An 8,069-nucleotide genomic window follows, 5' to 3' on the forward strand; every position below is an offset into this window, starting at 1 on the left:
TACAAATATGGCAAGTTACATACGGGGCGTTACACTTGCTCATAGTGCAATCCCCTCCACGACAGCAGACCCAGGGGCGGCCACAACAAGACCAGCACGTCGACGAGCCTGACGAGACGTCATTGGCCTCATCTATCCTACAAACCCATCATGATCAGCGGCAGGATTTGGAAGATTGGTGAAAGGGAGATGCGCGCATCACTATATACACACGCCGTCAATCCGATAGGTGTGACGGTCCAGACGATGACAAGCCCGTGCCCGGTGCTAGCGGCTACTTTCCTTTCGAGGTTGGCTGCCCCGCCTTCACTCGTGAGCTACGGCAGGTCTGCTAGCCGTCTACCCGCATCTTCAAGCTAGAGCTACCTAAGAAATACGATGGAAAACTAAACCCGGCGGAGTCCCTGAGCATCTACACAATCACTATTCAGGCCGCCGGGGTTATGGCTGAGAAAGTGTTCGCCAACTACTTCCCTTTGGCACTCAAGTCAATCATTAGGTCATGGTTGATGCACTTACCAGAGAACTCCATTTCATCATGGGATGATTTATTCAATGAATTTGTTGGCGCCTTCACGGGCGGCCATCAAGAGCCCGGACGGCCCAGTGATTTGCAAGTCCTTCCACATAAGGAAGGAGAGAGCTTGCGGAAGTACATGTAGAGGTTCAACCAGGTGAACCATAACATGCTAGAGATACATCCAGCAATTGTGATTGCCGCATTCCATTCAAACATGCACAATAGGAAGATACGTTCCAAAATGAATGTCCGGATACCCAAGATCGTCAATGAGTTGTACACTTTGGTGGATAAGTGTGCTCATGCTGAGGAAGGAAGGCGACTCCCTGGGGAGGAGGATGGTGTCGATGCTGATTCTGATGACGACGACCAGGCCACCAACCCGAAGAGGAGGAGCTAGAAGCACAACAAGAAGCGCAAGGAGAAATCCGTATTGGCTGTTGAAGGCTCTGGCGATCTCAGCACTGGCAAGAAGGCCAAAACCGAAGCCCCCAGCAAGGAAGCTGCCGCGTGCACATATTGCTAGGAGGCTGCTACGACGGAGAAAGCTAGAAAGACCGATGGGCCATACTACGAGATCCATCGCACTGAAGGGCTTGAATTTCAAGAGTGCCATCAGGTTGAGCAGCTTGTTAAGAAACAGAAGGGTGAGTATCAGAAGCGTGACAGAGAGAGACCAGGAAGGTGCTGTCGGGAAGGGCCGTGGCGACAGGGAGGCCGCCGCAGCAAGGCCCCACAGCAGAAGGAAAAACCTACTAGAGGCCGCGAGAAGAAAGTAGGAGACCAAGATAGTGATGAGGGGGATGAAGAAGAAACCAACGAGCAAGAATTCTAGAAAGCGACCGAAGCCCTGTGTGTCGACGGGGGGTGCATCCTTGCATTCCTCTCACCGGAAGCTCAAGCAATGGGCACGTGACGTCAATGCCATGGAACCAACTATGGATTCCCGAAGGCCACTCAAATGGTCCTGCACGCCTATAATCTTTGCTAAAGAGGATCATCCTGACCGCACTACTATGGTCGGGTGTTTTCCATTGTTGGTTTCGCCAATGATCCGCAACCTCAAAGTCACAAAGATGCTAGTTGACGGTGGGGTTGGGTTGAATTTGATCTCCCCTAAGGTCATCAGTAAGTTACATATCCCCGATGAGGAGCTCAGGTTTAATGGTACATTCTAGGGAATCAACCCCGATAGGAGTCGTCCTAAGGGAAATATTATGCTACAGGTAACATTTGGCGGAGAATTGAACTACCGAACAGAGAAGGTTGTGTTCGACGTTGTTGAACTCACCTTAGAATACAATGGAATTCTTGGTCGTCTAGCTCCAGCAAAATTCATAGCAGTGTCCCACTATGCCTACAACACCTTGAAGATGCCAGGGCCAATGGGCGTCATTTCCATCCCATCAGACCAGAAAGATGCACTCAAATGTGTGGACTAGATGTATTGAGACGCGGTGGCAGCTGAGGCTACGGAAGCCACAACTCCTGTCAAGGAAGTAAGGAAGGGAAAGAAGACTAATAGAGATGCCAGCAAGGCCTCCGGGAAGCGTGCCTCTTTGGAGTGCGCTACACCCGTCGATGAACTACTTGAGAGTTCCACTAGGAAGAGCACCAACATTGCTTCACCTGCTGTAAATTAGGTCCCGACAAGGCAGGATGGTGCTGATGGTACGTTCACCATCAGCGCCACCCTCGATGACAAATAGGAAAGCATGCTCGTTGCCTTCCTGCAGGCGAATGTCGATGTGTTTGCGTAGCAACCAGCTAACATCCCCGGCATTCCCAGGGAGGTAATCGAGCACCACCTTGCTGTCTGTCATCATGCTCGGCCCGTCAAGCTGAAGGTCAGGAAGCAAGCTTTGGAACGGCATTAATTCATTACTGAGGAGATTAAGAAGCTTGAAGGCGATGGATTAGTCAGAGGAGTGCTACGTCCAACATGGTTAGCAAATCCAGTGGTAGTGCTCAAGGCAAATGGGAAATGGACGCTTTGCATTGACTTCATAGACTTGAACAAGGCCTGCCCGAAGGACCCTTTTCCCTTGCCACACATCGACTATAGACTCCACTTCTGGGTGTGATTTGCTTTCCTTTTTGGATGCATACTCCAGATATCATCAGATATTCAAGTCCAAGGAAGATGAAGAGAAAACCTCATTCATTACTCCATGTGGCACGTACTGCTTTGTATGTATGCCTTTTGGGTTAAAGAGCGCCGGTTCTACCTTTGCAAGAGCAGTGCAAATTGGTTTTGAACCTTAGTTACATAGGAATGTAGAGGCTTGCATGGACGATATAGTGGTCAAGACCAGGGACAGATCAACACTCATTCAAGATTTGGAAGAAACCTTCGCCAACTTGCGGAAGATCAATTTGAAGCTAAACCCTGAGAAGTGTGTGTTTGGTGTTCCCTCCGGCAAGCTCCTTGGCTTCTTTGTGTCCCAGCGAGGGATAGAGGGCCAACCCAAACAAGATCTGGGCAACCGGGCAGATCCAGGCACCCAAGACTATCAAAGATGTGAGGCCTTTCACTGGGTGCGTTGCCTCGTGATATGTCTCCAACGTATCTACTTTTCCTAACGCTTTTTCTCTTGTTTTGGACTCTAAATTGCATGATTTGAATGAAACTAACCACGGACTGACGCTGTTTTCAGCAGAACTACCATTGTGTTGTTTTTGTGCAGAAATAAAAGTTCTCGGAATGGAACGAAACTTTGCGGGGAATTTACATAATAAAAGAGAATTTCCGGAGCCAAGACCTACCGAAGGGGGGCACAACCCACCAGGGCGCGCCCCCTCACCAGGTGCGCCCACGTGGGTTGTCCCCACCTGGTGGCCCCGCAGACCCTGATCCCAACTGCATAAATACCTATTTTTCGAGAAAAAACCAGGGAGAAAGAATTATCACGATCCATGAGACAGAGTCGCCATAACCTCCTGTTCTTCATCGGGAGGCCAGATCTGGAGTCTGTTTGGGGCTCGGGAGAGGGGGATCTTCATTCTTCGTCATCACCAACCCTTCTCCATTGCCAATTCCATGATGCTCCCCACCGGGAGTGAGTAATTCCTTCGTAGGCTCGCTGATCGGTGAGGAGTTGGATGAGAATCATCATGTAATCGAGTTAGTTTTGTTAGGGCTTGATCCCTACTATCCACTATGTTCTTAGTTTGATGTTGCTATGACTTTGCCATGCTTAATGTTTGTCACTTTGGGCCCGGGTGCCATGATTTCAGATCTGAACCGTTTATGTTATCACCATTATATCCATGTTCTAGATCCAATCTTGCAATTTTTAGTCACCTACTACGTGTTATGATCCGGCAACCCCGGAGTGACAGTATATAGCTGGGACCACTCTCGGTGATGACCGTAGTTTGAGGAGTTCATGTATTCACCGTGTGTTAATGCTTTGTTTCGGTTCTCTATTAAAAGGAGGCCTTAATATCCCTTAGTTTCCAATAGGACCCCGCCGCCACAGGAGGGTAGGACAAAAGATGTCATGCAAGTTCTTTCCATAAGCACGTATGACTATTTACAGAATACATGCCTACATTATATTGATGAACTTGAGCTAGTGCCGTATCCCCCTAGGTTATAACTGTCTCATGATGAATATCATCCAATAAGTCATCGATCCAATGCCTACAAATTTATCTTATATTGATCTTGCTAAGTGTGATAGCCTGGTTTGTTAGGGATGATAGACTACTCATATCAATAAGGAATTCCTTCTTTTCCGGAAGCCCATTCGGACAGAACTCCAATGTTAATCGTGCTCAGCTTGGAGTAATTTTAGGATGGGTGACTGACCGGGAAGTTTCTCCCAGGTGCCCATGAGTGAGGACAAAGTGCACAGAAAAGACTAGTATTAATCTGTGGTGCCAGTCTAGATCCCGCCAGGACTAACGACCACCGACGGGTGTGTTCAGGCCGTTACAAGCTGGTATCAAAGCCAACCCTCACGGTTACACGAATGTTTGCGGACAGGTGTGCAGTCATGTTGTTCATGACGTTTGTGATCCGTCGTGGCACACGACATGGCACATGTACTGGACTAGAAGCACAAACATATGTGTCAAGAGGGAACGTTCCTGTGGCCCGACAATGACGTCGGTTCCTCTGAGTGGGGGTGTATGTGATAGCCTGGCTTATTAGGGATGATAGACTACTCATTTCAATAAGGAATTCCTTCTTTTCCGGAAGCCCATTTGGACAGAACTCCAAAGTTAAGCGTGCTCATCTTGGAGTAATTTCAGGATGGGTGACCGACCGAGAAGTTGCTCCCGGGTGCACACGAGTGAGGACAAAGTGCACAGAAAATACTGCTATTGATCTATGGGGCCAGTAAAGATCCTGCCAGGAGTAAGTACCACCGACGGGTGTGTTCGGGGCGTTACACTAAGTTACTACTTCTATCATCACTGTTACACTTGCTACAAAATTAATGCTATCACTTTTACCGTTACTATTGCTACTGTCACCACTATCAAAATTATCATATTACTTTGCTACTATTCACTTTGCTGCCGATAATTAGTCTCTAGGTGTGGTTGAATTGACAACTCAGCTGCTAATGCGTCCAAATATTCTTTGGGTCCCCTTGTCTCGAATCTATAAATTTGGGTTGAATAGTCTACCCTTGAAAACTGTTGCGATCCCCTATTGTAACATCCCAAATTTTTAATTTGGAATGTCATACATAGATCATCCATGCATATCATATTTTACTACATTTCATTTCGCAATCCTCGAAATCCTAAGCAACTCAAGGACCCTCGGAGAGAGTTGGGGATTTCATTGCTTTTATATGTCAATTTTATCAAATATTGAAACGAGGATTTTGGTTTTAATTATTTTTCTCTCCGAAAATATTTCATATTAAAATATATGAGAGGAGATAATATGACTTCTCCAAAATAATTGAAATATTGGAGGAAAAATATTAAAATCAAATATTTGATTTTATTCGGATTTATTGCCATTTTATTTGCATTAGAAAAAAAATTGCACGTTTTTCAAACTTGCATTTTAGGGCTAAAAAATGTTCATCTCGTTCTAAATATTTTATTTAGACGGTGAAAATTTGTTTTGGTATTTTAAGATTTTTATTTTATATTCTAGGATTTATTTAAGTTGCGGCGAAATTATTTAAAAAAAACTCTCAGCACCTGACTGGGCCGAAGCCCAGCCGAGCCGGCCCGCTAGCCCCGCGCCGCCGTCTCCCTCCAGGAGACCGGGAGGCCATCGCCGCCCCGACCCCGAGTCCGGCCGGGACTCCGCCTCCCCGCACCGCTTGCCCCCCCCCCAACCACCCCCCCCCTTAAATACCCCACCACCGGACCCCCCCACCACCAACCCCGCCGCTGCCTCTGCCGCGTCGCGCCGCCGCCGCCGCCCGTTCCCGCGCCGCCGCCGCCCGCGCACCCCGCCGCCACAGCCCCACCTCGCTAGAGCCGCCCCGCCTTGCCGGAGCCTCGCCGGAGGTATACGCCTCGCCGTCGTTCGGTTTTTTTAAGACCGATCTGGTTTTTTTAGAAACCCTAATTTCGTTTTTATAGATCGGTTCACTGGTTTTCTCGGTTTAGTTTATATAGCGGACGTTCGTCCGTACGTTCATTTTAATGAACGGTTTTCGCTCATTAGTTACAGACAACGAATGTTCGTTCATTAGCCTGATCGTCAGTTTTCTTTTTCTCGGATTTTTCCGCGATTATTTTCGATCACGATTTCTAATCCGATTTTCGTTTTAGTTTATCTTTTCGCTCGTTTATCGGAATCAGGCGATTCAAGCGCCTAGATCTTCGTCTCGAAACCCTCTTTCTGTTTAATCAACTTGAACACAATTTTGGTACTGTAAAATTTGACTTTAGTTCAGATTAGTAAACGGATCTTGTTTCTTTCGTATTTTGAGCTTCGTTGCTCCGTTTGATTTGATTCTTTTCGCAAACAGGAGTTCTTAAGTTGGGTTAGATCTTCTTATTTGAGATTTACCCATGTTTCTTTGCTTGATTGCTTATGTATGCTATTGTATGTTTGCGATAGAATCCCTGGAGTGTGAAGTGTGCTACTACGAGTCCCTTGGTTTTGCGGATCGTCAGCAAGGCAAGTAACACATTGATCATACTCCTTCCATACCCAGTTTTTATGCATTAGTTTCAATCCTCAAACATTGCATGATTAGGATGTGATTAACATGTGGTTTGGGAAGTAGTTGATGAGGTAGAACCTATTGCCCTGTTATATTCAAAACCTTGGGAGTTACTTCTACGTATTGCTTATACTGCTATGCTATGCTCGTAGACGTGGTTTGGGTGAGTGAATCCATGACAGATGTGAGATTGTTAATTAATGGTTCAACTTAAGGTGGCAACTTTAATACACATCTGGGTGGATTGCTTGTCGGGCACCTAGAGAACCCAGTGTTGTCCTAGGATATCCCAGAGTACCCGTGTGATCATCCTAAGGTCCGCCACCCATGCTCAAAGGGAACTGAGATATTTTCATGCTAGAAACTTCCGTGTGCAGCCACAAGCTACTATGGGCTCTAGAATAGTTGAGTAGGTCGCATGAGCTCTTGAAGAGGTGGATCAGCAGGTAGAGGGATGTAGTTTTGGTATTGTCCGCCCGGAGTAAAGAGTTAATGTTTATGAAACACTGTGTCTCGGTCATCCGTTTCTCAAACACCATGTAGTGCGAGAAATCCAACGGAGGCGATCGAGTCTTGTGGGGAAAAGTGCGCAAACCTCTGCAGAGTGTACAATCTAATCATGGTTAGCCGTGTCCCCGGTTATGGACAATCTTGAGTATCTAGTACTTGGAGTATCCTAAGTATCTCATCACTCTAATTTAATATTGTTGGGTTGATAATTACTTTAATTGGGATTGAGTTGGAGGAACCTTCTCAATGATGATTCAACTACCATGATAGTTAAATAAAATTTATTCCTTTGTTGTAGGGAAAAATTGGCTTTTTGCAAAAACTATAACCATAGAGCTTTCCACCAGCCAAATATGCATGTAGTGATAGCATTATTCTGTTCTTGCTCTACTGTGTATTGCCAGCATATTCCATGTGCTGACCCGTTTTCGGGCTGCAACGTATTATGTTGCAGACTTTTCAGACGAGGAGTAAGGTTCGTTAGGTTGTTGCCGTATAGCTCAGCTGTGCCATTGGAGTTGATGGACTCACTTTATCTTCCAAGCCTTCTGCTATTATCGTATTAGATGGCCTTAAGCCATATTTATTGTAATAAGTTCTCTTTTGAGACATTCGATGTGATAAGTGTGTGATTGCTACTCTATTATATATCCTTTGAGTACTATGTGTGTCAACATTACCGATCCAGGGATGACACTGAAGCACTGAGACTTGACCGTTTGAGGTCGGGTTGCTACAAGATGGTATCAGAGCACACGCTGAGTGTAGGACACGACCATTAAGATATGCCATAGGTCACTCTTCTCTACTCATTTCTGACTCCTCTCCTATTTTCTACTCTTTAGGATGGAGGAATTGAAGAACAAGTTTGCACAACCGGATGAAGA

Source organism: Triticum urartu, chromosome 4, assembly GCF_003073215.2.
Source record: "Triticum urartu cultivar G1812 chromosome 4, Tu2.1, whole genome shotgun sequence".
Lineage (NCBI taxonomy): Eukaryota > Viridiplantae > Streptophyta > Magnoliopsida > Poales > Poaceae > Triticum > Triticum urartu.